Genomic DNA, 22,652 nt, shown 5'->3' with positions numbered 1-22,652 from the left:
CACTGGCCGAGACTGACACTCAGTTAACCACCCCCAGACAATCAGGCTGACCCTGATCGATATCGGCTCCACAGTGATCGCCTCCCTGAGATACTAATTCATTTTATTAGGGCTCAGGCGGGGCTGCCGGCCCCAATGCACTCAAGGCGGTCTGGGAGCTTTTGCTGTTGTTTGTTTAGAAGGGAAATTAGGCTTAAATAATAAGAATTCTTATCGAGGGAATGCTCTTTTGTCCTACCCCCACCCCTCAAAAAAAAACAAACAAACAAAAAAAAAACAACCCCGAGGTTAACAAAAGTCGACCATTTTCAAACTCTTTTAGGGTTAGCCAATCTTCCCTTACCTGACAAAGAGAGAGAAAACTGAAAGAGCAGCACATTTTGTGCCCAGGTGGAAGTTTAAAGTCAAATACTTTGGGACTAGAGTGCTGAAGTGAGCTACACTAAATGGCAGGGTGGCGCTCAGTATTGAGCACGGGCCTAGCAGGTAGGAGGCCAGGTCCATCCTACCGCGCACACCTGTGCACCACCCAACTAAACAGGAAAACATGACTAGGGGCCTGAAAATCAGTACCCCAAAGTCTAACATTGTAGTTTAAGGTTACTGAAAGTCTGCAGAGATGCAGAAAGTAGTGAATGAAATTGTATTTGAAAAATTATATTTATTTACAGAAAAAAAGTGGAGGCACAGACCTGTAATCCCAGTACTTGGGAGGCCAAGATGGGAGGAGTGCAGGTTTGAGGCCAGCCTCAGTTATTCTGTTTCAAAATAAAAAGTAAAAAAGGTCTAGAGTTGTAACTCAGAGGTAGAATTTCCTGGGTTCAATCCCCACTACCAAAAAGAAGAAAAAAAAAGTTTGACTAGAATGTCCCATGACTATTAGAACTTTGGAAAGTTAATAGTTCTGAGGAGTTTGTGCACACCATCTATTTCAGATTATGACACTCCTTTAATTTTTTCTTTATGGTACTGGGGTTCCTGGAAACCCTTCTACCTTCGGGCTGAACTCCCAGACCTATTTTTATACTTTTTTATTTGGAAACAGGGTCTCTTAAGTCAGCAAGGGAACCAGCAGGATCCTCCCGTCTCCATCTCCCAAGCGTGGGGATTACAAGCGTGCACCACCACGCCCACGGCACTCCTTTAATTTTATTATTATTATTTACAGTGCTAGGTACTAAACACAGGCCTTCATGCATACCAGGCAGACACTATCATTTAAGCTACATCCTTAGCCCCTCTTTTAATATTTAGAGAGTCAATTATTGGTAAAAGGAAACATTTACAGGATTTATTCAACCTTTTGGGGTCTCTTACCAGGAGGACAGACTCACGGGCCTGTGACTAAAGAGATGTCAGCACTTAGGAAATTGCAAACACTGAAGTCAGATGATAATACAGAATTATGTGCATGATGTTATGCTGGATAAAGAAAGAGCTTAGGAAGATAATGAAGTCCAAGAAGACCCCTTGGAAGCAGAGACAGGGAGGATGGCTCCTAAAGAATGAAAAAGATTGGAAGAGGATCCAGCACAGAGGGCCACACGAATGTAGGCAAGAAATTAGTTGATTGTGGGGGAGGGTAAGGGTGGTGAGCACTGGCTGGGAGGTAGTTACAGGCGATTCTCTGTGGTTGGAGGAAATATGGAGTAAAGAGTGGACAGGGCGATCCTGTGCACTAACTGTACTTACCTTTGATGAGGATAAATACCTCTTTAATAGAAGAAGGCCTAGGGGAATTTGTTGATGAAAGTCGGACTGTAGTAGACACTTTCTATTGTCCTTCCAGCCCAGTTCAGTCCATGTCTCCTTCTGCTGGAGCCAGACTAGGAGAATCGGCCCTCTGGCCTTAGAGAGTCGTGTGATCTGGGATGACTTTACTCCATTCCCTCTTTTGACAAAGATGCTGGTAGGTCATTTTATAGGAGGTCATTTTATAGGAGATGGACTCTCTCTGCCTGTCTCCAGAGAAAAAGAGAAATGACAGAAATGTGCAAAGATTTAAATCCCAATAGATTTGTAGCCACCGGGCTCCTCTTCTTCATCTTCTCCTCCTCCCTCCTCCTCCTCCTCCTCCTCCTCCTCCTCCTCCCCTTCTTCTTCTTCTTCTTCTTCTCCTTCTTCTTCTTCTTCTTCTTCTTCTTCTTCTTCTTCTTCTTCTTCTTCTTCTTCTTCTCCTCCTCCTCCTCCTCCTCCTCCTGCTCCTTCTTCTTCTTCTTCTTCTTCTTCTTCTTATTATTATTATTATTATTATTATTCTCCTCCTCCTCCTCCTCCTCCTTCTCTTCTTCTTCCCCTTCTTCCTCCTCCTCCTCCTCCTCCTCCTCTTCTTCTTCTTCTTGTTCTTCTTCTTGTTCTTCTTCTTCTTCTTCTTCTTCTTCTTCTCCTCCTCCTCCTCCTCCTCCTCCTCCTCTTCTTCTTTTCTTCTTCTTCTTCTTCTTCTTCTTATTATTATTATTATTTTTATTCTTATTCTTATTCTCCTCCTCCTCCTCCTTCTCCTCCTCCTCCTCCTCCTCCTTCTTCCTCCTCCTCCTCCTCCTCCTGCTCATTCTTATTCTTATTCTTATTCTTATTCTTCTCCTCCTCCTCCTCCTCCTCCTCTTCTTCTTTTCTTCTTCTTCTTCTTCTTCTTCTTCTTATTATTATTATTATTATTATTATTATTTTTATTCTTATTCTTATTCTTATTCTCCTCCTCCTCCTCCTTCTCTTCCTCCTCCTCCTCCTCCTCCTCCTCCTCCTCCTCCTCCTCCTCCCCCTCCTCCCCCTTCTCTTTGGCAGCACTGGGCATGGAATCCAGGGGCATTCTACCTCTGAACTACACCCCCAACCCTATTTTTTATTCTTTGTGTGTGTGGGGGGGGGTCTGGGGATGGAACCCAGGGGCATTTGACCTCCAAGCTACATCTTCTTTTCTATTTTTTTTTTTTTTTTATTCTTTACTTTGAAACAGAGTCTCACTAAGTTGCTGAGGCTGTCCGCAAACTGCAATCCTCCTCCTCCTCCTCCTCCTCCTCCTCCTCCTCCTCCTCCTCCTCTTCCTCCTCCTCCTCCTCCTCCTCCCCCCCCCTTCTCTTTGGCAGCACTGGGCATGGAATCCAGGGGCATTCTACCTCTGAACTACACCCCCAACCCTATTTTTTATTCTTTGTGTGAGTGGGGGGGGGGTCTGGGGATGGAACCCAGGGGCATTTGACCTCCAAGCTACATCTTCTTTTCTATTTTTTTTTTTTTTATTCTTTACTTTGAAACAGGGTCTCACTAAGTTGCTGAGGCTGTCCGCAAACTGCAATCCTCCGGTTTCAGCCTCCCAAATGCTGGTATTACAAGCTTACATCACCATTCCTGGCTTATTCTTTATTTTGAAACTGGGTCTTACTGAGTTGCAAAGGGCCTCACTAAGCAGTAACGGAGGCTGTCTGCAAACCGTGATCCTCTTGTCTCAGCCTCCCAAATGCTGGGATTAAAATTGCGAGTCACCACACCTGGCTTTCATTTTCTTTTTGATACCAGAAATTGGAACCAGGTGATTTCTACCTGCAAGCTACAGACCAGTTTATTTTGAAATAGAATCTTGCTGAGTTGCTAGAACTGGCCTCAAATCTCTGATCCTCCTGTCTCAGCCTCCCAAGTACTAGGGTGACAGGAATGTACCACCGCACTTGGATACTTGGCTCTACTTCTTGTTCTTTGCTTCCATATTAAGTAAATTAGTAACCTTAATAAGTTTTTTACTTATGTTTTTTTTTTTTATTTTTGCTTCCAAATCAAAGGGACCAAGCTAAGATACTTGTACAATGCTACTTGCATTAATATTTGCTTTTATCATTCTGGGCTATATACTTTTTTTTGATCCCCAAACAATTCAGAATAGAAAGTTGGGATTTATTCTTTTTTTTATGGTGGAGTAGATGTATCTTTATTGACACGCAAGTTATTTATGAAATATAGAAGAGACTTTTGAAGAATTTTCAACAAGATCTTAACAACATTAGCTGTCTTGAGTAAAAGTCTAAGGTTTGTTTGTATTTGAAATAATTTTCTATAATGAATATATGTTACTTTTATAAATTTATTTTTTATTTTTTAATTTTAATTTTAATTTAAAAAAAAATTTTATTGGTGCATTATTTTCAAACATCATATTGGGGTAAAACACTTGTGTGTACAAACATGTACACATCGCTGATTTAACCCCTACCCAGTTCCCACCCCATTCCCTCCCCGTCCCTCCTTCCCTTGCTTGGCTTAGTGATTGACTTTGATATATTTAAGTACATTGTGTGTTTTAGAGATTTTCCTCTCCCCCCCTCCTTTCTCCTCCTTTAGGTTGTCTTGTTTGCTTCTCTATAGGATTTCCTTTTTCAAGAGTTCCTCCTATGACCCATTTTCTCCCTAACTCTCACATATTAGGGAAAGCATCTGATTTCTTATTTTTTGTGCCTGACTAATCTCACTTAGCATAATGTCCTCCAGTTCCATCCATTTCCCTGAAAATGATGTAATTAAGGTTTTTTTAATGGCTAGGTAAAATTCCATTGTGTACATATCCCACAGTTTTGTAATCCATTCATCTGTTGATGGACATCTTGGCTGGTTCTATAGTTTGGCTATGGTGAATTGTGCAGCTATGAACACAGATACACATGCATTAGTTTTGTAGTTTGGCTTCCTATCTTTTGGGTAGATACTCAGAAGTGGTATTGCTGGATCAAATGGTAGATTTGTTCCCATTCTTCTGAGGATTCTCCATACTGTTTTCCATAGTGGTTGCACTAATTTGCAATCCCACCAACAATGTCTTAGAGTTCCCACTTCTCCACATCCTCGCCAGCATCTGTTGTTATGTTTTGAATGATTGCCATTCTAGTTGGAGTTAGGTGAAATCTCAGGGTAGTTTTGATTTGCATCTCTCTGATTGCCAGTGATGTTGAGCATTTTTTCATGCATTTATTGGCCATTTGAATTTCTTCTTTTGTGAAGTGTCTATTTAGTTCATTTCCCCATTTTGTTATTGGATGCTTTGTTTTCTTAGTGTTGAGTTTCTTGAGTTCTCTGTATATTCTAGATGTTAGTTCTCTATCGGTGGTGTAGGTGGCAAAAAATCTTCTCCCATTCTGTTGGCTCTCGATTGAGGTTCTTGACAGTTTCCTTTGCTGAACAGCTCTTCAGTTTCATGCAATCCCATGTATTGATTCTCCTTTTAATTTGTTATGCCTTTGGGGTCTTGTTGAGGAAATGTTTGTCTGTGCCTATGTGTTGCAGTGTTGGACCTATGCCCTCTTCAAGGAGCTTCAAAGTCTCTGGTTTGATTTCCAAGTCTTTGATCTATCTTGAGTTGACTTTTGTACAGGGTGAAAAAGTGGGATTAATTTCCAATTTTCTGCATATGGTTAACCAGTTTTGCCAACACCATTTGTTGAAGAGGCTATCTTTTTTCCAGTGTATGTTTTTGGCCCCTTTGTCAAAAATTAATTGGATGAAAGTGTGTGGACTTGTTTCTGGGTCTTCTATTCTGCTCCATTGGTCTATATATCTGTTCTTTTGCCAGTACCATGCTGTTTTTATTACAATGGCTTTGTAGTATAGTTTAAAGTCAGGTATTGTGATTCCTCCTGCATGGTTTTTGTTGCTGAGAACTACCTTGGCTATTCTGGGCTTTTTGTTATTCCAGATAAATTGAAGGACTGATTTTTCTATGTCTGTGAGGAATGATCTTGGTAGTTTAATGGGCATTGCATTGAATCTGTAGATCACTTTGGGAGGATAGCCATTTTAATGATATTTATTCTGCCAATCCATGAACATGGAAGATCCTTCCATTTTCTAAGATCTTCTTCGATCTCTTTTTTCAGTGTTTTATAATTTTATATGTAGAGATCTTTTACCTCCTTGGTCAAGTTTATTCCTAGATATTTTATTTTTTTTTTGTGGGATATCCTGAGGGGAAGTGTTTTCTGAATTTCTTTTCAGTGGATTTATGGTTGGTGTACAGGAAAGCTTCTCATTTTTTAAGGTTGATTTTGTATCCAGATACTTTGCTGAATTGGTTGATCAGTTCTATAAGCCTTTTGGTTGTGTTTGTTGGGTTTTCTAAATATAGTATGTCATCTGCAAATAGTGAAAGCTTGAGTTCTTCTTTTCCTATTTGTACTCCTTTGATTTCCTTTTCCTTCCTTATTGCTCTGGCTAGAGTCTCTAGTACTATATTGAAGAGAAGTGGTGATAATGGACATCCTTGTCTCGTTCCAGTTTTTAGGGGGAATTCTTGAAGTTTTTCCTCATTTAATATGATGTTGGCAGTGGGCTTATTGTAGATTGCCTTAATAATGTTGAGATATGTTCCTTCTATTCCAATCCTCTGCAGTGTTTTTATCATAAATGGAAGTTAAATTTTATCAAATGCTTTTTCAGCATCTATTGAAATGATCCTATGACTTTTGTCTTTGATTCTGTTTATATGATGAATTACATGGATTGATTTTCGTATATTGAACCAGCCTTGCATCCCTGGGATGAACCCTACCTGGTCATGGTGTATGATTTTCTTGATGTTGTTTTTAATGCATGTTGCTAGTATTTTGTTTAATAGTTTTGCATCCAAGTTCATCATAGATATAGGCCTATAGTTTTCCTTCCTTGAATTGTCTTTATTTGGTTTGGGTATTAGTGTGATATTGGCTTCATAGAATGTATTTGGGAGAGTCCCGTTTTTTTCTATTTTGTGAAATAGTTTGAGTAGTATTGAGGTTGGCTTTTCTATAAAGGTTTTATAGAATTCACTTGGGAAACCATCTGGTACTGGGCTTTTCTTTGATGGTAAGCTCTTTATTGCTGTTTCAAAATCTTTGATTGTTATTGGTTGGTTTAAGTGTTCTATATCTTCTTGACTCAGTTTAGGAAGGTTGTATTTATCTAGGAAGTTGTTGATTTCCTCCAGATTTTCCATTTTGTTGAAGTATAGTTTTTCAAAGTAGTTTCTGATAATCCTCTGGATTTCTACACTGTCAGTAGTAATGTCTCCTTTTTCATCTCTTATCTTCATAATTTGGGTTAATTCTCTCTTATTTTTAGTTAGGTTGACTAGTGGTTTATCAATCTTGTTAATTTATTCAAGAAACCAGCTTTTGGTTTTGTTGATTTTCTATATTTTTTTTATTCTCTATTTTGTTAATTTCTGCTCTAATTTTAATAATTTCCCATCTTCTGCTGGCTTTGGGGTTCAATTGTTTCTGCTTTGCAAAGGCTTTGAGGTGTGTCGTTAGGTTATTTATTTGAAGATTTTCTGTTTTCTTATGTGAGCGCTCAGTGCTATAAGTTTTCCTCTTAATACTGCCTTCAAAGTGTCCCAGAGGTTTTGATATGTTGTATCTTTATTTTCATTTGTTTCTAGAAATTTCTTGATTTCACCTCTTACATCTTCTATGACCCATTTTTCATGCAGAAGTGTGGTGTTCAGTCTCCACATGTTTATGTTGTTTCTCTGGGTCTTCTTATAGTTGATTTCTAGTTTCATTCCATTATGGTCTGAAATGACACAGGGAAGTATGTAACATTTTTTAAGTTTGCTAGTGCTCATTTTGTGTCCCTAGATTTGATGTATTTTGGAGAAGGTTCTGTGAGCAGCTGAGAAAAATGTAAACTTCGCTGTAGTTGGGTGAAATATTCTATATGTGTCAAACAGGTCCATTTGCTTAATGGTGTTCTTTGGTTCTGAGGCATATTTACTGACCCTTTGTCTGGAATTTCGGTCTAGTATTGTGAGAGGTGTGTTGAAGTCTCCTAGTATTATTGTGTTGGGATTTATGTTTGACTTCATGTCACAAAGAGTTTGATTTATGAAAGTAGCTGCACCTATGTTTGGGGCATATATGTTGATTATTGTTATTTCCTCTTTCTGGATTATTCCTTTTACCAGTAAAATATGACCTTCTTTGTCATATATATATATATATATAATATATATATATATATGTATATATATTATTGGTGCACTTTATTCATACATCATAGTAGGATACATACTTTTATAGACATACATGCACACTTTTCCCAGTCAGCACCCACCCAATCCCCACCCCATTCTCTCCCTATCCCTCCCTCCCATGCTTGGCTTAGTAGTTGACATCTAGTATTATGGCAATTTATCAAAAATTAAAAATGATAATCTCACATAACAGTTTCATTTGTCTGATACCAAGCTTTTGATGACTTAAAGATAACATTTCAATATTTCTTTTTGCTTTCTTTCTTACCAGAGAATATTTTTTATCTATTTTTTAGGTGGAACTATCATATATTTATATATTTATTTTTCAGAAAAAAATCTATCCTAATATGGAATATGGACTCTAGGTACCCAACACGATCTTGAAAAAGAACAAAGCTAGAAGATATATATTTTCTGATTTCAAACCATATAAAGCTACAATAATTGAAACAGTGTAGTACTATTCTAAAGGCAGATATATAAACCATTGGAGTTAAATAAAAGCCTAGAGCTAAATTCTTCCCTATATTGTCAAGTTATTTTTGACAAGGTTTCCACGAACATTTGGTGGTGGAAATATTAATCTTTTAACTAAATATTGTTAAAAATAATAATTACATGGAAAAGAATAAAATTGGACCCTTACCTAATCCCATATACAAATATTAACTCAAAATAGATAATAGACCTAAATATAAATCTTAAGACTATAAACTTTTAGGAGAAAATCTGGGTCATAAAACCTCACAACATTGAAATTGGCAGTGATTTCTTGGTTATGACTTCAATGGCACAGGCAACAGAGGAGTATACAAACTCCCTAAAAAATAAAAAAAAAAATTGTATATCCAAAGACAATGCAAACAGAGTTAACAGTTACTAATAGAATGGGATAAAATATTTCCAATTGCTATATCTGAAGGTATATTAATATTCCAACTAGAAATCCTAAAAATTAACAACAATAAAAGCAAACAATACAATTTAGAGATAGGTAAAAGACTAACATAAATAATGAATCTCCACAGATAACCAATCTTAGTTGTCTGTTGGATGGAAACTCTTGTTTCTCTGGTTCTGGTGTGTGTTACCTATTTCTTCTTTGTAGTTAATCTCTTTGAGTATTTTCTCTAGTGCTGGTTTTGAAGACATAAATTCCTTCAGTTTCTGTTTGTCATGGAAGCTTCTTATTTCTCCATCTAATTTGATAGAAAGTTTTGCTGGGTAGGAAATTTTTGGCTGGAAGTTGTTTTCTTTCCGAGTTTGGAATATGTTACTCCAAGCCCTTCTGGCTCTCATGACTTGGTTTGGGAAGTTTGATTCTAATTGGTTTGCCTCTGAATGTCACTTGGCCCTTTGCTTTTGTTGCCTTTAAGATTCTCTGCTTGGCTTCCACATTGGTCATTTTCAAAATTATGTGGCGTGGGGATCCTCTTCTCCGATCCTGTCTAAAGGGTGTTCTATAAGTTTCCTGGACCTGTGTATCGACCTCTTGCTCTATGTCTGGAAAATTTTCTGCTATTACTTCCTTGAAGATATTGTTGATCCCTTTGGTTTCACTTTCTTTTCCCTCCTCTATTCCAATTATTCTTACGTTAGCTCTCTTAAAATGGGCCCATATTTCTTCAATATCAGATTCCTGCTGTCGGACATTTTTTTCTAGATTAGAAACTATGTGTTCATTTTTGGATTGCTCATCTTCTAAGAGCAAGATTCTGTTCTCCATGTGTTCTAATCGGTTGTTTGTGCTTTGAATTGAGGCCTTTACTTCATTAATTGCAAGATGTCTGCTGGATGGTAAGTCTTGTTTCTTTGGTTCTGGCGTGTATTACCTATTTCTTCTTTGTGGTTAATCTCCTTGAGTATTTTCTTTAGCGCTGGTTTTGAAGACATAAATTCCTTCAGTTGCTGTTTGTCATGGAAGCTTCTTATTTCCCCATCTTATTTGATAGATAGTTTTGCCGGGCAGGAAATTTTTGGCTGGAAGTTGTTTTCTTTCAGAGTTTGGAATATGTTACTCCAAGCCCTTCTGGCTCTCATGACTTGGTTTGGGAAGACTGGAGTGAATGATTCTAATTGGTTTGCCTCTGAATGTCACTTGGCCTTTTGTTTTTGTTGCCTTTCAGATTCTTTCCTTGGCTTCCACATTGGTCATTTTGACAATTATGTGGTGTGGTGATCCTCTCCTCCGATCCTGTCTAAAGGGAGTTCTATAAGTTTCCTGGACCTGTGTATTGACCTCTTGCTTTATGTTTGGAAAATTTTCTGCTATTACTTCCTTGAAGAGATTATTGATCCCTTTGGTTTCACCTTCTTTTCCCTCCTCTATTCCAATTATTCTTAGGTTAGCTCTCTTAAAATGGGCACATATTTCTTCAATGTCAGATTCCTGCTGTCGGATTTTTTTTTTCTAAGTTAGAAACTATGCGTTCATTTATGGAGTGATCATCTTCTAGAAGCGAGATTTTATTCTCCATGTGGTCTAATCTATAGCTTATACTTTGAATTGAGGCCTTTATTTCAATAATTGCATCCTTTATCTCTTTTTGACTCTCTCTGAATTCTTTTGAAAGTCCTCTATTATTTCTACAGTTATTTTCCTGATTTGATCTTCTAGAGATCTCTGGATTTCTGTGTTATCAGGTTCTAATGTTGTGGGGTTGTGGGCATTCATTGCTCCATTGTTATTTCTCTTTCCCATGATTTTGGAAGTTTGTGCCTTCTCTGGGTTCTTCCCTGGGTCACTATGACTTCATTTAAGGTGCTATGGATCTTGAGTTTGTGGTATCTCAGTCACCACTACTCCTTTACTGGGTTGTATCGCTAAGTCTCAGACCCAGGGAGTAAATTGAGGCTGCTTTAGACCATGGGGGGTGCCAGGTTGGGCATTCTCCCATGTGCAGTTGTGACTATGGTGTGATATCTCTGCTACCGCCACTCCCCTACTGGGTTGGCTGCGAAAATCTCTGACCCAGGGAGACTATCTGCACAAGTCCCTGGGAGTGCAGTACTGGGATTTTTCCTATAGGGGCCGCAATTTGACTCACGGTTGTTGAGTGCGCTGATGGAGCTGTAGTCGACTTGGTGAATTAGTTGCTGCTGCCGCTGGCAATATGGCACTGCTGCCACGCCCTCGGCCATGAGGCTGGTGTCTTTCTTCTCTGGTTTTGAGCTCCACTCTGAGTCCCTGCAGGGTGTGCTGAGTCCATCCCTTGGGAGCTTTAGACATTCCTTGCGCTGAAAAAACTGCTTACTGCTGCCTGGCTGTTCAGCAGCTGCTCACCTCAGCTCATTGTCCACCCCTCCTCTCTGGAGCCTGGTGGCTGGTTGAGTGCATTGGTCTAGAGCCATCAGGTGAACTCGCCGCTGCCACCAGCAGTAAGGTGCTGTTGCTGCGTCCTCGGCCGTGAGGCCAGTATAGCTCCTCTCTGGATTTGAGCTCTGTTCTGAGTATCCCTCCTCTCTGGAGCCTGGTGCTGCAAGGGAAGATGGAGCCCGCTCCGCGGCACTGCGGGCAGGTTTCTTTCTGGTGTCTCATTTTCCAGCCCTCTTTTTCTCTGTCCCTTGTATTTACAGTTTTTATTTCTTTGCTGATGATGTTTTCTGGCTCTGAAAGGCGCTGGTTTTGTGGTAATAGAGATCGATTGTTAGTGGGACTCGTAAGCCCCCCTTTTCTCCATCACCATCTTCCCGGAAGTCTCTGGGATTTATTCTTTAGACAATTATTTCTTTCTTTCTTTCTTTCTTTCTTTCTTTCTTTCTTTCTTTCTTTCTTTCTTCCTTCCTTCCTTTCTCTCTCTCTCTCTCTCTCTCTCTCTCTCTCTCTCTCTCTTTCTTTATTTCTTTCTTCTGTCTTTTTTTTTGCAGAATTGGGGATTGAACCCAGGGGCATTCTACCTCTGACCTACACCCTATTTTTTATTTTGAAACAGGATCTCACTAAGTTGTAGAGGACCTAAGTAGCTGAGGCTGGTTGTGAATCTGTGATATTCCTGTCTCAACCAACCAAGTACTTGAATTGCAAGCATGCATCACCATTCTGGCTCAGACAATTATTTAAACTCTTTCACTTTTATTATTAATGGGCAAACTTTTTAAATAGCTAGAAATTAGTGTTAAAAGAAACCAGTCTGTACATTAATGGTTTTGGAACAGAAACTGACTGGACTGTTCAACTAAGTGAATGAAAGTAAATCAATTTGGAAAATCAAAATTGATTTAGGGATAATATGTCAATTATGAGGCCATATCAATATCAAGAGAATAGGCAACAATTTTAATTCAATTTAAGACTCTTAAGGAAAATTGCATCTCTATAGAATTTTGCTTATGCTCTGTACATAATTCAGTTATTACTTTCCTACATGTAGGTTGAAATTTTGAGGGAAAAACTAATAAAATCTAGGGTGCTTTTAAAGTCGATGATTGCTGGGTGTGGTGGCACACACTTGTAATCCCAGCATTTGGGAGGCTGAGAAGGATCGCGGTTCAAGGACAGCACCAGCTACTTAGGGAGACCCTTTGCAACTCAGTGAGACCCTGTTTCAAAATAAAGAATAAAAAAAAATAAGGCACTGGGTGTTGCTCAGAGGTAGAATGCCCCTGGGTTCCACTCCCAGTACTGCAAATAATAAATAAATAAATAAATAAATAATAAATAAATAAATTCAATTATCTGAAACCCTTTTATTCTTACAAAGGGCATTCTAAAAATAATAGCCTAGGAATAAGCTCTTTATACCCCAAAAAGAGAAAACAGATTCTAGACTTATGTGAAATAATCAGGCATCATAACAGTTTTATTTTATTCCCATCAACTAGTGTTCTAAATATGATTAATCCAGGAATATACGTCCTAGATAATCATAACATGTGACTGTGATACCTCTTTACGGTTACCCTGTACCACTTTTTTTTTAAAACAAAGTTGTAAGTGTTCTTTCAATTTCTACTTATCCAAATAATGCTATTTTCTCCCAAAGTTATATGTGAACCCCATGCCAATGAGAAATAGCTCTTCGGCACATTTTATTCAGAGAGAAAGCAGTTATTTTCGGGTTCCTGGCTAGCATTCAAAAAAACTACTGCAGTCTAGATAAAATTTAACATTTCTGCCTGTTATACAAATCTTCTACCTGTTAGCAATTCACACAGGTTAAAAAACATTTTGAGGGTGAATTGGTTCAACTCCTCCCATGCCACTCTTGAATGGCATGGGGCTGTAACTGTCTTCTGTATTTCTATCTTTTAAATAAACTTCTTTAAATCTTTAGCAAGAAAAAAATAACATTTTGAATTCCTAATAGCTGCCCTTTTTTGGGGGGGGTTGTCTGGGGATGGAACCCAGGGGCATTCTACCTCGGAGCTACAGCCCCTGCCCTATTTTTTATTCTTTATTTTGAAACAGGGTCTCACTGAGTTACGGAGGGCCTCATTAAGTAGCTGAGGCTGTCCGTGAACCGCGATCCTCCAGGTCTCAGCCTCCCGAATGCTGGGATTACAAGCGTGTGCCACCACTCCCAGCAAGTAGCTGCCTTTCTAAAAAGTCATTTTTCTCAGTAGAAGTTAGGAGTTCAGATGTAAAATTTAGTTCCTGTGAAATGAGGTCAAAGCTGAGAGATTAGCCCAACCCAATGGTATGGCTAGTAGTTAGAGGTTTTTAGGTTTTTTCCCCCTCCAAAATGGAAAATAAAATAAAAGACTGACAACAGAATCTGAGAGTTGGTGTGATAGGAGCAGAAAAGAAAGAACAAGACTGAAAGTTATATTCCAAATTGTCCATCCTATCATAGAGTAGAGAAAATACTCTGGAGTCTTGCAAATAAAGACAGTTAGTTAAAGTTTCTTTAATTTTTTTTTTTTTTTTGTGGAACTGGGGAATGAGTCCAGGGGCATTCTACCTCTGAGCTACACCCCATCTCTATTTTATTTATTATTATTTTTAAATTTTGAAACAGGGTTTCACTAAGTGGACGAGACTCTCACTATTTGCTGAGGCTGTCCTCGAACTTGTGATCCTCTGTCAGCCTCCCAAGAACTGGGATTACAAGTGTGTGCCACCACTCGCAGCTTCTTTAAAATTTTTATGGCCATAACTTTAGGATATAGTAAGAATCGCCCCTAATAAAAGTCTTTAGGGACTTAGCAGTAGGCATTAATCAAAATCAAACAATATCAAATATATTCCATGTCATTTTTGGCCTTTGTGTAAGCCCTCCATTCTACTAGGTTATGTTAATGTAATTCCCAGTTACACCAACAGAATTCTTAAAAATTATCCAATGGTTTGCTGGTTTGGCTTACTTGAAGTTAGGTAACGAATTTGACTCCTTAAAAAAACCTAAAATGATAAATTAATCTTTTAATGCCCCCAAATGACTTTAAACCATTTCTAACCTAACAGAGCATCACTCACTAGCATTGCAATAAATGGCATACTCCCTCAGCTAGTAACACTCCACTTATATACATATTTAGGACAAAAAATTTCATGTAAAATCCATTAAAACCCAGATGCTTTTATATTTTTACTAGACATCTAAATATTGAGACCCTTGCTTGAGATTGGCTAAAACCTCTACCTCTTCCTCCACCCACTCCTCTTCCTCCACCCATGCCCGCTGCCCTCGTGCTCCAGTAGTGACCTTTCTCGTTCTGAAGCGGTTCTCTTCTAATACAGGATCTTGCACACCAGTCACTGCATGAGTCTTTTGAAGTGCAACTCTAAAATTACCATTTGCTATCATGCTTTTGACACTGCCGTTGCTTTTATTCCATAATAATACTTACGATTACTTTTTAAATTTGACAGATAAAACTGTATGTATTCATCATATACTATATGGTATTTTCAAGTATGTGTACATTTGGGGTCTAGCGCATTGAGGAATGCATAACCTTACATAATTACCTATCTCTATCTATCCATCTATCATCTATCATCTATCTATATCTATCTGTTTATCTATCACCTGTTTTTGGTACAGGGGATTGAACCCAGGAGTATTCTTCTTCTGAGCTACACTCCCTAGCTGTGTTTTATTTATTTATTTTTATTAATTTATTTTTTAAATTGGTGCATTGTAGTCATATATCAATCACATTGGAGTACAAGACTTGAGAGGATATACAAGCACACATCATCCAATTAGCCCTCCTCCAGCCCCCATCCCATTCCCTCCCCCTCCCTCCATCGCACGCTTCTTTGGTGATTTACTTTGATACATTTGTTTATGTACCTCCTGCGTTTTAAAGAGGCTCCATCCTCCAGTATTACATACCCTCTGATTGGTCACATTAGTTGCTTCACTATAGGGCCCTTTCTATAGCTCAACCTCTTCCTGTTGCCCTTTTCCTCCTAGTTATTGCTGATTAAGAGAAGCGTCTGATTTATATTTTCTGCGATATTTCCCTGTGCATGCTGCGTTGCAAGTACCGATCCCACTCTTGATGGTCCCAGTAGTGGCCTGGCTACTCAGTGGACTGATCCAGACCTCGCTGGCTCAAGCAGCGGCCTTGCCTCATGGGAGGCCCCAGGTCTAGTCTCGCTGGCCCCTGCACCGGTCTAATGCCTAAGCTGGCTTCGGTCCCGGCCTTGGAGGCCGCAGGAGTGGCCTTGCCTCACGGCAGGCTCCAATGCCGGCCTTGCTGGCCCCAGCATCGGCCTCACCACTCGGCAGGCTCCAATCCCGGGCTCGGAGGCCTCAGTACCAGCCTTGCCTCATGGCAGGCTCCGGTGCTGGCCTCGCTGGCCCCAGCACCGGCCTAACCCCTCGGCAGGTTCCGTTCCCAGGTTAGGAGTCCCCAGCACTGGCCATGTCTCATGGCAGGCTCCGATGCTGGCCTCGCCTCACTGCAGGCTCCGATGCCAGCCTTGCTGGCCCCAGCACCGGTCTAGCCCTTCGGCAGGTTGTTATCCTGGCCTCGGAAGCCCCAGTACCAGCCTTGCCTCATGGCAGGCTCCGATGCCAGCCTCGCTGGCCCCAGCATCGGCCTCACCCCTTGGCAGGTTCCAATCCCGGGCTCGGAGGCACCAGTACCAGCCTTGCCTCATGGCAGGCTCTGGTGCCGGCCTCGCTGGCCCCAGCACCGGCCTAACCCCTCGGCAGGCTCCGATACTAGCCTCGGAGGCCCCAGTACCGGCCTTGCCTCAAGGCAGGCTCCGATGCCGGCCTCGCTGGCCCCAGCACCGGCCTAACCCCTTGGCAGGCTCTTATCCTGGCCTCGGAGGCCCCAGTACCGGCCTTGCCTCAAGACAGGCTCCGATGCCGGCCTCACTGGCCCCAGCACCAGCCTAACCCTTCGCCAGGCTCCGATCCCGGCCTCGGAAACACCAGCACTGGTCATGCCTCACGGCAGGCTCCAATGCCAGCCTCACTGGCCCCAGCACCAGCCTAACCCCTTAACAGGCTCTTATCCTGGCCTCGAGGCCCCAGTACCGGCCTTGCCTCAAGGCAGGCTCCAATGCCGGCCTCACTGGCCCCAGCACCAGCCTAAACCCTCGGCATGCACCGATCCCGGCCTTGGAGGCCCCAGCACTGGTCATGCCTCACGGCAGGCTCCGATGCCGGCCTCGCTGGCCCCAGCAGCAGCCTAACCCCTCAGCAGGCTCTTATCCTGGCCTCGGAGGCCCCAGTAACAGCCTTGCCTCAAGGCAGAATCCGATGCTGGCCTCGCTGGCCCCAGCACCGGCCTAACCCCTCGGCAGGCTCCGATCCCGGCCTTGGAGGCCCCAGCACTGGTCATGCCTCAAGGCAGGCTCCGATGCCAGCCTCGTTGGGCCCAGCACCGGCCTAACCCCTCGGCAGGCTCTTATCCTGGCCTGGGAGGCCCCAGTATCAGCCTTGCCTCACGGCAGGCTCTGATGCCAGCCTCGCTGATCCCAGCACCGGCCTAACCCCTTGGCAGGCTCTTATCCTGGCCTCGGAGGCCCCAGCACCGGCCAAACCGCTCGCCAGGCTCCGATCCCGGCCTCAGAAACCCCAGCACTGGTCATGCCTCACGGCAGGCTCCGATGCCGGCCTCACTGGCCCCAGCACCAGCCTAACCCCTTAACAGGCTCTTATCCTAGCCTCGAGGCCCCAGTACCAGCCTTGCCTCAAGGCAGGCTCCAATGCTGGCCTCACTGGCCCCAGCACCGGCCTAACCCCTCGGCATGCTCCGATCCCGGCCTCGGAGGCCCCAGCACTGGTCATGCCTCACGGCAGGCTCCGATGCCGGCCTCGCTGGCCCCAGCACCGGCCTAACCCCTCAGCAGGCTCCGATACTGGCCTCGGAGGCCCCAGTAACGGCCTTGCCTCAAGGCAGGCTCCGATGCTGGCCTCGCTGGCCCCAGCACCGGCCTAACCCCTTGGCAGGCTCCGATCCCGGCCTTGGAGGCCCCAGCACTGGTCATGCCTCAAGGCAGGCTCCGATGCCAGCCTCGTTGGGCCCAGCACCGGCCTAACCCCTCGGCAGGCTCTTATCCTGGCCTCGGAGGCCCCAGTATCGGCCTTGCCTCACGGCAGGCTCTGATGCCAGCCTTGCTGATCCCAGCACCAGCCTAACCCCTCGGCAGGCTCCGATCCCGGCCTCGGAGGCCCCAGCACTGGTCATGCCTCAAGGCAGGCTCCGATAACGGCCTCGCTGGCCCCAGCACCAGCCTAACCCCTCGGCAGGCTCTTATCCCGGCCTCGGAGACCCCAGCACTGGTCATGCCTCATGGCAGGCTCCGATGCCGGCCTCGCTGGCCCCAGCACCGGCCTAACCCCTCACCAGGCTCTTATCCTGGCATCGAGGCCCCAGTACCGGCCTTGCCTCAAGGCAGGCTCCAATGCCGGCCTCACTGGCCCCAGCACCGGCCTAACCACTCGGCAGGCTCCGATCCCGGCCTCTGAGGCCCCAGCACTGGTCATGCCTCACAGCAGGCTCCGATGCCAGCCTCGCTGGCCCCAGCACCGGCCTAACCCCTTGGCAGGCTCTTATCCTGGCCTCGGAGGCCTCAGTACCGGCCTTGCCTCAAGGCAGGCTCTGATGCCGGCCTCACTGGCCCCAGCACCGGCCTAACCCCTCGGCAGGCTCCGATCCCGGCCTCGGAGGCCCCAGCACTGGTCATGCCTCAAGGCAGGCTCCGATAATGGCCTCGCTGGCCCCAGCACCAGCCTAACCCCTCGGCAGGCTCTTATCCTGGCCTCGGAGGCCCCAGTACCAGCCTTGCCTCACGGCAGGCTCCGATGCTGGTCTTGCTGACCCCAGCACCGGCCTAACCCCTCAGCAAGTTCCGGACCCAACCTCGGAGGCCCTAGCATAAGCCTTGCCTCACGGCAGGCTCCAATGCCGGCCTCGCTGGCCCCAGCATCGGTCTAACCCCTCTGCAGGTTCCAATCTCGGCCACGGAGGCCTCAGTAGTGGCCTTGCCTCACAGCAAGCTCCGATGTCGGCCACTGGCCCCGGTGCCCGCCTAACCCCTCAGCAGGTTCCGATCACTGTCTCTGTGGTTATTATTTCAAAGGTTCCAGGTGTAATGTATCAGATCTCTGCCTCCCCTGAGTGTTGGCCACTGGCATTGCCACTGCCTCCACCATTTCAAATCCTTCCCAGGCTCTTTTTCCACTCTGAATGTTGTCCAGTGTTCCTAAGCATGCGTGATGGTAGCATTCGACATTTGGTGTAATTTCTCCAAAAAAATAAAGTTGGTAAGATCCGGTTTCTGCTTCTCCTGAATACAAGTCTCCACCACCATCGCGGAGAACTCTTTCAACACCGCATTTCTCCTTGGTCTCCGCTAAACTCTCTCCTTATATGTGATGTCTGAGATTCTTAACAATATAGAGAAATAGCAGTCCTCTTTCACGGCGAATTTTTCCATAAGTTCCAGTGCATTTAGATAAGTTTTGTCTGCATCTCCAGTGTCCTGGCATCCATAACGGCTTTCTTATCTCCTCTCCGATATTTTTCTTTATCTTTTTCTGTTCTGGGCCCAGTTTCTCCAGGGGTCTGGCGTGCTACTCGCAGTTCGGCCCCGGGCCCAGAGTCCTGCGACCCGGGCCCCAGCTGGCGTGCCCCACGCGTGACCCCCGCCAGAACTCAGCATCTTACTGGGCCCGGTTTCTCCAGGGGTCTGGCGTGCTAAGCGCAGTTCGGCGGGGGCCCAGAGTCCCGCGACCCGGGCCCCAGCTGGCGTGCCCTGCGCGTGACCCCCGCCCAGAACCCAGCGTCTTACTGGGCCTGGTTTCTCCAGGGGTCTGGCGTGCTACGCAAAGTTCGGCGGGGGCCCAGAGTCCCGCGACCCGGGCCCCAGCTGGCGTGCCCCGCGACCCCCGCCCAGAACCCAGCATCTTACTGGGCCCAGTTTCTCCAGGGGTCTGGCATGCTACGCGCAGTTCGGTGGGGCTTATTTTTTATTTTGAAACAGGGTCTTGCTAAGTTTTTGAGGGTCTTGCTAAGTTGTGGAGGCTGGCCTCAAACCTGTGATCCTCCTGTCTCAGCCTCCTAAATACTAGGATTGTAGGCATGCACCACCACACTTAATCATAGTTATTATTTTTTTCATTTCCTTCAGATATATAGCACAATTACTGTATCATATAGTACTACTATTTTTCATATTCTGAGGAACCTCCAGGCTATTGGCTTTATTAATCTACATCCTTACCAATAATCGCAAGGGCTCTATTTTGTCCATATCCTTAATGACACTTGTTTTTGTCTTTTTGGCAATAGTTGTTCTATCAAGAGGGAACAGGAGACTCATTACATTTTTTATTTGCATTTCCCTGATGACTAGTGGTGTTGAACTTTTTTCATAGACCTGTTAGATATTTTGTATGTCTTGTCTTCTTTTCTTTTTTAAAAATTTTTTATTGGTGCATTATATTCATACATCATATTGGGGTAAAAAATTTGTGTGTACATACATGTACACATCACTGATTTAACCCCTATACAATTCCCACCCCATTCCCTCCCCATCCCTCCTTCCCTTGCTCGGCTTAGTGGTTGACTTCGGTATATTTAAGTACATTGTGTGTTTTAGAGATTTTCCTCTTCCCCCGTCCTTTCTCCTCCTTTAGGTTGTCTTGTTTGCTCCTCTATAGGATTTCCATTTTCATCTAGAGTTTCTCCTATGACCCATTTCTCCCTAGCTCTCACATATTAGGGAAAGCATCTGATTTCTTATTTTTTGTGACTGACTAATCTCAGTCTTCTGAGTAGCTGGGACTCCAGGCATAAACCACTGTAAATAGCTTGTGTATCTTCTTTTTTTTTGGGGGGGGGTGGTACTGGAGATGGAACCCAGGGGCATTCTACCTCTGAGCTACATCCCCAGCCCTATTCTTTTCTTTATTTTGAAACAGGGTCTTGCTAAGTTGTGGAGGGCCTCACAAGGTGCTGAGGCTGGCCATGAACCTTCAATCCTCCTGTCTCAGCCTCCCAAGTATTGGGATTACAAGCATGAGCCATCACACCTGGCTATAAGAGAACTTTTAATGCATTTATTTCAGACTCAAAAATCTTCCTTTGTACTACTTGGTCACCTAACAAATGAATACCTGTTTTGCTATGGATTCCTTTAGACAGAATTAACTTCTCTATTGTTCCATTCAGAGTTAGTGCCATTCACCTCCATTTTTTAGCCTCATTTCAAAGATATGATTTATGTATAGTCTATTGTTGGTAATTTACAAGCATTGCTCATCCTCTCCTGAAGCAAGATGCCAGCAGAGGAAGCCAGAAGCCAGAAGCCAGAGGGCCTGAAATGGAAATCAGAGGAGTAGTGCTTCCCTTCCCTTCCCTTCCCTTCCCTTCCCTTCCCTTCCCTTCCCTTCTCTTCCCTTCCCTTCCCTTTCCTTTCATTTCCTTTTCTTTCTTTTTTGTGATACTAGGGATGGAACCCAGGGACATTCTACCTCTGAGCCCTATTTTTTATTCTTTATTTTGAAATGGGGTCTCACTAAGTTGCAAAGTTACTAAGTAGCTGAGGCTGGCCACAAACCTGTGATCCTCCTGTCTCAGGTTCCCAAATACTGGGATTACAAGTGTGCACTACCACGCCCAGCTCGTAATTATGTTTTAATGAGCTTTTTTTTTTGCTTTTATTCATTTTCTGAGAGATGTGTATTGGGTGTGCATAATCATTCTGGCTTTTACACATATATAGTTTAGATTTGTGGGGTGTTGGGGAGGCCAGGTGTCTGTGTGTCTAGGAGCTTGCCAGTCTGCATGTAATCTATGACTAGACTGCATTCACCTCACAGCCAAAAAAGCCAATGTAGTCATGTGCTTCCTCAGGTTCCCCAGTCTCTGCCCTATGCCACTTAGCAGGTCCTCATAAATTCACGGGGGTATTCAAAGGAGTCTTTGAAGCAGCAGCGTTGCTTATATTTCCTTAACTTTTCTGTTTGGCTCCTCAAGGAGATTATGAATGCCTTCTCAACAAGAAAAACATTCCCACCATTCTTTCTACTCTCATCAGTGCCTTTGTACCCCTGGAGAAATTTAATCTTGAATGAATTTATGTCAAGTGATTATTGTTGTATGTGCATACTGGGGTTTGAACCCAGGGACATTCTATCTCTGAGCTATACCCCCAGCCCTATTTTACTTTTTATTTAGGGACAGGGTCTCACTAAGTTTCTGATGCTGTCCTTGAACCCGAGATCCTCCTGTTGCAAGTCTTCCAAGTACTGGCATGTGGCACCACGCCTGGCTTATGTCAAGAGAATTCTGAATGGAAGAGACATAGCTTTGTAAATAAAGAAAAATCATTCAAATGGGGAGTGGAAGACCTGACTTGCATTTATGCTCTATGGCTTAATGTGTTTTTAGGGGAAAATCATCTGACTCTTGTGCCTCAGTTTCCTTTGCCATTACATGCAGACTATAACAGCAGATGATGGTATAAGTTAACTGTGAAACCTTGTGATGTGTTAAATGATTTTTTCTCGGAAACTAAGTGTTTATTTGGAGTAACTTTTATTCATCTGAATAAATTTATGAAGGTTTCTGGACTTCCCAGGTAGTTTTAGGATTTTCTCCTCCTGGGAGCTGCCTGGCAGGGTGATGGTATCTCTCTGAACATAGAATGACTTTTGCTAATAAAGATTTGCTTCCCTGGCTGGTGAGAGTCCAAGAATCCCAAGAATTAACCAAGACAAATTAGTCAGCTAACTTATCATTATGCAAGAAATTCAGATGCTCACAAAGATCTTTGATTCATCTTTCTAATCACCTTGTGACAGAACCCCTTTGGATCACCCATTTCCAGCCCAACAGCGTTTTTTCAAAGATATCTGATGTTTCCCATTCACTGTCAGACAGAAGCATTACCCAGTGAAATTCTGAGTCATTTATGGGTGTACTGGGATTACAAGTGGCCCCTCCCACCTAGCTAAGTATTTTAAAATTTTTGTTATTTTTATTTGTGGTGCTGAGCAAATATTTTGCTACTTAACTACATCCTCAGTCCCAGAGTACCCAAGTTTTTGCTAATTAGTGTTTAATTTTATTTTAATGAAATATGATCAAAACAGTCATTTGAAAGTTCATAAACTTAATGAAGGTTAATAGAAATGGGGCATCCCCTCCTTCCTAATTCTCTTTTATATTTTATTTGGAAACAGAGTCTCACTAGGTTGCTGAGAGCCTCACTAAATATCTGAGGCTGGCTTCGGACCTGTGC

The sequence above is a fragment of the Muscardinus avellanarius genome (genome assembly GCF_963383645.1).
Source record: "Muscardinus avellanarius genome assembly, chromosome: 20".
Lineage (NCBI taxonomy): Eukaryota > Metazoa > Chordata > Mammalia > Rodentia > Gliridae > Muscardinus > Muscardinus avellanarius.
This window is presented reverse-complemented; position numbering follows the sequence as displayed.